Consider the following 6,612-nt stretch of genomic DNA (forward strand, 5'->3'; position numbering starts at 1 on the left):
GCACATACCCCATCGGATTCCTACATTTGTATCTTTGGGGTAAATACCCAGTAGTGCAATTGCTGGATCATATGGCAGCTCTATTTTCAACTTTTTGAGGAACCTCCATACAGTTTTCCAGAGTGCCTGCACCAGCTTGCATTCCCACCAACAGTGTAGGAGGGTTCCCCTTTCTCCTCATCCCCGCCAACATCTGTCATTTCCTGACTTGTTAATTTTAGCCATTCTGACTAGTGTGAGGTGGTTTCTCATTAAGGTTTCGATTTGGATTTCCCTGATGCCAAGCGATGTTGAGCAATTTTTCACGTGTCTTTTGGCCATTTGGATGTCTTCTTTGGAGAAATGTCTGTTCATGTCTTCTGCCCATTTCATGATTGGATCATTTGTTCTTTGGGTGTTGAGTTTGATGAGTTCTTTATAGATTTTGGATACTAGCCCTTTATCTGATATGTCATTTGCAAATATCTTCTCTCATTCGGTCGGTTGTCTTTTGGTTTTGTTGACTGTTTCTTTTGCTGTGCAAAAGCTTTTTATCTTGATGAAGTCCCAATAGTTCATTTTTGCCCTTGCTTCCCTTGCCTTTGGCGATATTTCTAGGAAGAAGTTGCTGTGGCTGAGGTCCAAGAGGTTGCTGCCTGTATTCTCCTTTAGGATTTTGATGGACTCCTGTCTCAAATTGAGGTCTTTCAACCATTTGGAGTCTATTTTTGTGTGTGATGTAAGGAAATGGTCCAGTGTCATTCTTCTGCATGTGGTTGTCCAATTTTTCCAACACCATTTGTTGAAGAGACTGTCTTTTTCCATTGGACATTCTTTCCTGCTTTGTCAAAGATTAGTTGACCATAGAGTTGAGGGTCCATTTCTGGGCTCTCTATTCTGTTCCATTGATCTATGTGTCTGTTTTTGTGCCAGTACCATACTGTCTTGATGATGACAGCTTTGTAATAGAGCTGGAAGTCCAGAATTGTGATGCCGCCAGCTTTGCTTTTCTTTCTCAACATTCTTCTGGCTATTCGGGGTCTTTTCTGGTTCTATACAAATTTTAGGATTATTTGTTCTATTTCTTTGAAAAACATGGATGGTATTTTGATGGGGATCGCAATGAATGTGTAGATTGCTCTAGTTAGCATTGACATCTTCACAATATTTGTTCTTCCAATCCATGAGCATGGAACGTTTTTCCATTTCTTTGTGTCTTCCTCAAGTTCTTTCATAAGTATTTTATAGTTTTCTGAGTACAGATCCTTTGCCTCTTTGGTTAGATTTATTCCTAGGTATCTTATGGTTTTGGGTGCAATTGTAAATGGGATCGACTCCTTAATTTCTCTTTCTTCTGTCTTGTTGTTGGTGTATAGGAATGCCACTGATTTCTGTGCATTGATTTTATATCCTGCCACTTAACTGAATTCCTGTATGAGTTCTAGCAGTTTTGGGGTGGAGTCTTTGGGGTTTGCCACATAAAGTATCATATCATCTGCAAAGAGGGAGAGTTTGACTTTTTCTTTGCTGATTTGGATGCCTTTGATTTCTTTTTGTTGTCTGATTGCTGTGGCTATGACTTCTAATACGAGGTTGAATAGCAGCGGTGATAGTGGACATCCTGCCTCTTTCCTGACGTTAGGGGGAAAGCTCTCAGTTTTTCCTCATTGAGAATGATATTCGCTGCAGGTTTTTCACAGATGGCTTTTATGATATTGAGGTATGTACGCTCGATCCCTAGACTCTGAAGAGTTTTGATCAAGAAAGGATGCTGTACTTAGTCAAATGCTTTTTCTGCATCTCTTGAGAGGATCATATGACTCTTGTTCTTTCTTTTGTTAATGTATTGTATCATGTTGATTGATTTGCGGATGTTGAACCAACCTTGCAGCCCAGGGATAAATCCCACTTGGTTGTGGAGAATAATCCTTTTAATGTACTGCTGGATCCTATTGGCTAGTATTTTGGTGAGAATTTTTGCATCCATGTTTATCAAGGACATTGGTCTGTAATTCTCCTTTATGACGGGGTCTTTGGTTTGGGGATCAAGGTGATGGTGGCCTCATAAAACAAGGTTGGAAATTTTCCTTCCATTTCTATTTTTTGGAACAGTTTCAGAAGAATAGCTATTAATTCTTCTTTAAATATTTGGTAGAATTCCCCTAGGAAGGCATCTTGCCCTGGGCTTTTGTTTGTTGGGAGATTTTGATGACTGCTTCAATTTCCTTAGTGGATTTCAGTCTGTTCAGGTTTTCTATTTCTTCCTGGTTCAGTTTTAGTACTTGATACATCTCTAGGAATGCATCCATTTCTTCCAGGTTATCTAATTTGCTAACAGAGTTGCTCATAATATGTTCAAATAATTGTTTGTATTTCTTTGGTGTTGGTTGTGATCTCACCTCTTTCATTCATGATTTTGTTGATTTGGGTCATTTCTAAAACTTTTCTTTTTGATAAGTCTGGCCCGGGGTTTATCAATCTTGCTATTTCTTTCAAAGAACCAGCTCCTAGTTTCATTGATCTATTCTACTGTTCTTTTGGTTCTTTTGATTTTTGCTCTGATCTTTATTATTTCTCTTCTCCTGCTGGGTTTAGGCTTTATTTGCTATTTTTTCTCTAGCTCCTTTAGGTGTAGGGTTAGGTTGTGTACTTGAGACCTTTCTTGTTTCTTGAGGAAGGCTTGTATTGCTATATACTTTCCTCTTAGGACTGCCTTTGCTGCATCCCAAAGATTTTGAATAGTTGTGTTTTCATTTTCATTGGTTTCCATGTATTTTTTTAATTCTTCTTTAATTTCCTGGTTGACCCATTCATTCTTCAGTAGGATGCTCTTTAGCCTCCATGTATTTGAGTTCTTTCCGACTTTCCTCTTGTGATTGAGTTCTAGTTTGAAAGCATTGTGGTCTGAACATAGGCAGGGAATGATCCCAATCTTTTGGTACCGGTTGAGACCTGATTTATGACCTAGGATGTGATCTATTCTGGAGAATGTTCCATGGGCACTAGAGAAGAATGTGTATTCTGTTGCTTTGGGATGGAATGTTCTGGATATATCTGTGAAGTCCATTTGGTCCCGCGCATCATTTAAAGTCTTTATTTCCTTATTGATCTTTTGCTTAGACGATCTGTCCATTTCAGTGAGGGCTGTGTTAAAGTCCCCACTATTACTGTATTGTTATCGATGTGTTTCTTTGCTTTTGTTATTAATTGCCTCATATAATTGGTTGCTCCCATGTTAGGGGCATAGATATTTACAATTGTTAGATCTTTTTGTTGGCTAGACACTTTAAGTATTATATAGTGTCCTTCCTCATCTCTTATTACAGTCTTTGGTTTAAAATCTAATTTGTCTGATATAAGGATTGCCACCCCAGCTTTCTTTTGGCATCCATTAGCATGGTAAATGGTTTTCCACCCCCTCACTTTCAGTCAGGGGGTGTCTTTGGGTCTAAAATGAGTCTCTTGCAGACAGCATATCGATGGGTCTTGTTTTTTTACCCAATCTGATAGCCTGTGTCTTTTGATTGGGGCATTTAGCCCATTTACATTCAGGGTAACTTTTGAAAGATAGGAATTTAGTGTCATTGTATTGCCTGTAAGGTGACTGTTACCATATATTGTCTGTTTTCCTTTCTGGTCTATGTTGCTTTTAGGGTCTCTCTTTGCTTAGAGGACCCCTTTCAAGATTTCCTGTAGGGCTGGTTTTGTGTTTGCAAATTCCTTTAGTTTTTGTTTGTCCTGGAAGCTTTTTATCTCTCCTTCTATTTTTCAATGACAGCCTAGCTGGATATAGTATTCTTGGCTGCATATTTTTCTCATTTAGTGCCATGGAGATATCATGCCAGTCCTTTCTGGACTGCCAGGTCTCTGTGGATAGGTCTGTTGCCAATCTAATGTTTCTACCATTGTAGGTTACAGATCTCTTCTCCCGAGCTGCTTTCAGGATTTTCTCTTTGTCTCTGAGACTCGTAAGTTTTACTATTAGATGTTGGGGTGTTGACCTATTTTTATTGATTTTGAGAGGGGTTCTCTGTGCTTCCTGGATTTTCATGCCTCTTTCTTTCCCCCAATTAGGGAAGTTCTCTGCTATAATTTGCTCCAATATACCTTCTGCCCCTCTCTCTCTTTTTTCTTCTTCTGGGATCCCAATTATTCTAATGTTGCTTCATTTTTTTTTAAGATTTTATTTATTTATTTGACAGAGAGAGACACAGCGAGAGAGGGAATACAAACAGGGGGAATAGGAGAGGGAGAAGCAGGCTTCCCGCGGAGCGGGGAGCCCGATGCGGGGCTCGATCCCAGGACCCTGGGATCATGACCTGAGCCAAAGGCAGACGGTTAATGACTGAGCCACCCAGGCGCCCCTAATGTTGTTTCATCTTATGATATCGCTTATCTCTGGAATTCTGCCCTCGTGATCCAGTAGTTGTTTATCTCCCTTTTTCTCAGCTTCATTATTTTCCATAATTTGGTCTTCTATATCACTGATTTTCTCTTCTGCCTCATTTATCCTAGCAGTTAGTGTCCCCATTTTTTATCGCACGTCATTAATAGCCTTTTTTATTTCAACTTGTTTAGATTTTAGTTCTTTTATTTCTCCAGAAAGGGTTTCTCTAATAACTTCCATGCTTTTTTCAAGCCCAGCTAGTATCTTAAAAGTCATGATTCTGAACTCTAGATCCAACATATTGAGTAGGTCCCTGACAGTCGGTACTACCTCTTGTTCTTTTTGTTGAGGTGGTTTTTTCCGTCTTGTCATTTTCCCAGAGGAGAAGAGGTGAATGAAAGAACAAAACACTAACAGGGTAACAACTTCCCCAGAACATATACTCTAAATAAATCAAAAAAGACCTGAAGCCAGGGGAAAAGAAAGGGAAAGAAAGAAAAAAGAAAGAAAAAAAAAGAAAGAAAGAGAAAGTTAAAAACAAACAAAAACAGAACAAAACAAAAGAAACAGAATATGATCAGATATGATCAGGCTGGTGCATAGATCAGTATCACACACTAGATTTTGGGTGTATTTTGGTCTGTTAGAAGAAAGTGCCTCCCAAAATTTTAAAGAAAGAAAAACTTATATATGTACAAAAATAAGGGTTGATATGATGAAGGGATGGAATATGACTGTGAAGATGAAAATTATAATAAATTTTATAAAAGGAATTGATAAGGAGTTGTTTGAAAAAAGAAAGGAGAGGATTTAAAAAAAAAAAGGGAGAGAATGTGATCAGGCAGGAGACTAGAACAAAGCCATACACTAGAGATTTAGGGTATATTGTGATCTGTTAGAAGAAACTGTATCTCCAAATTTTAAAGGGAGAACAACTTATATATATATACCAAACATAAGGGTAACTACTATGAAGGGATAGAATATGACTCTAAAAATGAAAAATGAAAATTTTTTTTTAAAAAAGGATTGATAAGATGTTGGTTGTAAAAGGGAAAAAGAAAAATTAAAAAAAAAAAGACAGTTAAAAAAATTAACTTTGAAAGACTAAAGAATCATGGTAAAAAAGCCATGAATTCTATGTGCAGTATTCCCCTAGCGCTGGAGTTCTGCCGTTCTCATTAATAGGTAAACTTGGTCTTGGCTCGCTGTTCTTGCTGATCTTCTGGGGAAGGGGCCTGTTGCTGTGGTTCCCAAATGTCTTTGCCAGAGGTGGAATTGCCCCGCCCTTGCCAGTCAGGGCTAAGTAATCTGCTCAGGTTTGCTCTCGGTAGCTTTTGTTCCCTGCAAGCTTTCAGTACAGCTTTGGAGGCTGAGAGTGAAAATGGGGGCCTCCTAATCTCCGTCCCGGAGGAGCCGAGAACTCGGGGCCCCACTCCTCAGTGAGCCCCCAGAGAAAGGCAGTCAGTCACTCCCCTCTCCCTGGTCTCCGGCCACATTCCGTGTTCACCCAGCCTGTGACCGAGCATTTCTATCCCTGGTGCACGACCCTGTGTGGAGTCTCCAAACCCAGCAGATCCCTGTGGTGTGATCCTGCACTGCTCCTCCCGGGGGAGGAAGGGGAGTTACCCTGGATCTGCCTCTTTTTGGGTCCCTGCTGGAGGAGCAGTGGCCCGACTGTGCCACAGATCACAGTTTATGGCAACCCTGAGCTGAGAGCCCATGCCTCGGCTCCGTCTCTGCAGCCAGCTTCCCCCCTCCAATACCTGGGAGCTCTGCTGCACTTAGGCAGCCCCGTTCTTTCTGTGACCCCGAGGGTCCTCAGACCACACTGTCCCGGAGAGGGATCCACCCCCCGCTTAGCCACTAGATCCACGTCCCTCAGCGGAGCCAACTTCTAAAAGTTCTGATTTTGTGCTCCGTGGCTCTATCACTTGCCAGAAGCGGCTGACGGAGGCCCCTCCCCCGCCGTCTATACTCCCGAATATTGCCTCCGATTCACTTCTCTGCTCGTCCTACCTTCCACAAAGTGGTGGCTTTTCTGTTCAGAGAGTTGTTGCTATTTTCTTCAATCTCCTGTTGAGTTTGTAGGTGTTCAGAATGGTTTGATCCCTATCCAGCTGAATTCCTCAGACCAGAGGAAATCCAGGACTCCTACTCCTCCGCCATCTTGCTCCACCCCCAGGGTTTTCTATTTCTTAAAAAAATAAATCATAATAACCGTTTAAAAAAAAAAAAAGATGTTA

This window comes from Mirounga leonina, unplaced genomic scaffold (genome assembly GCF_011800145.1).
Source record: "Mirounga leonina isolate KUSES-001 unplaced genomic scaffold, KU_Mleo_1.0 Mir_178, whole genome shotgun sequence".
In the NCBI taxonomy this organism is placed as follows: Eukaryota; Metazoa; Chordata; class Mammalia; order Carnivora; family Phocidae; genus Mirounga; species Mirounga leonina.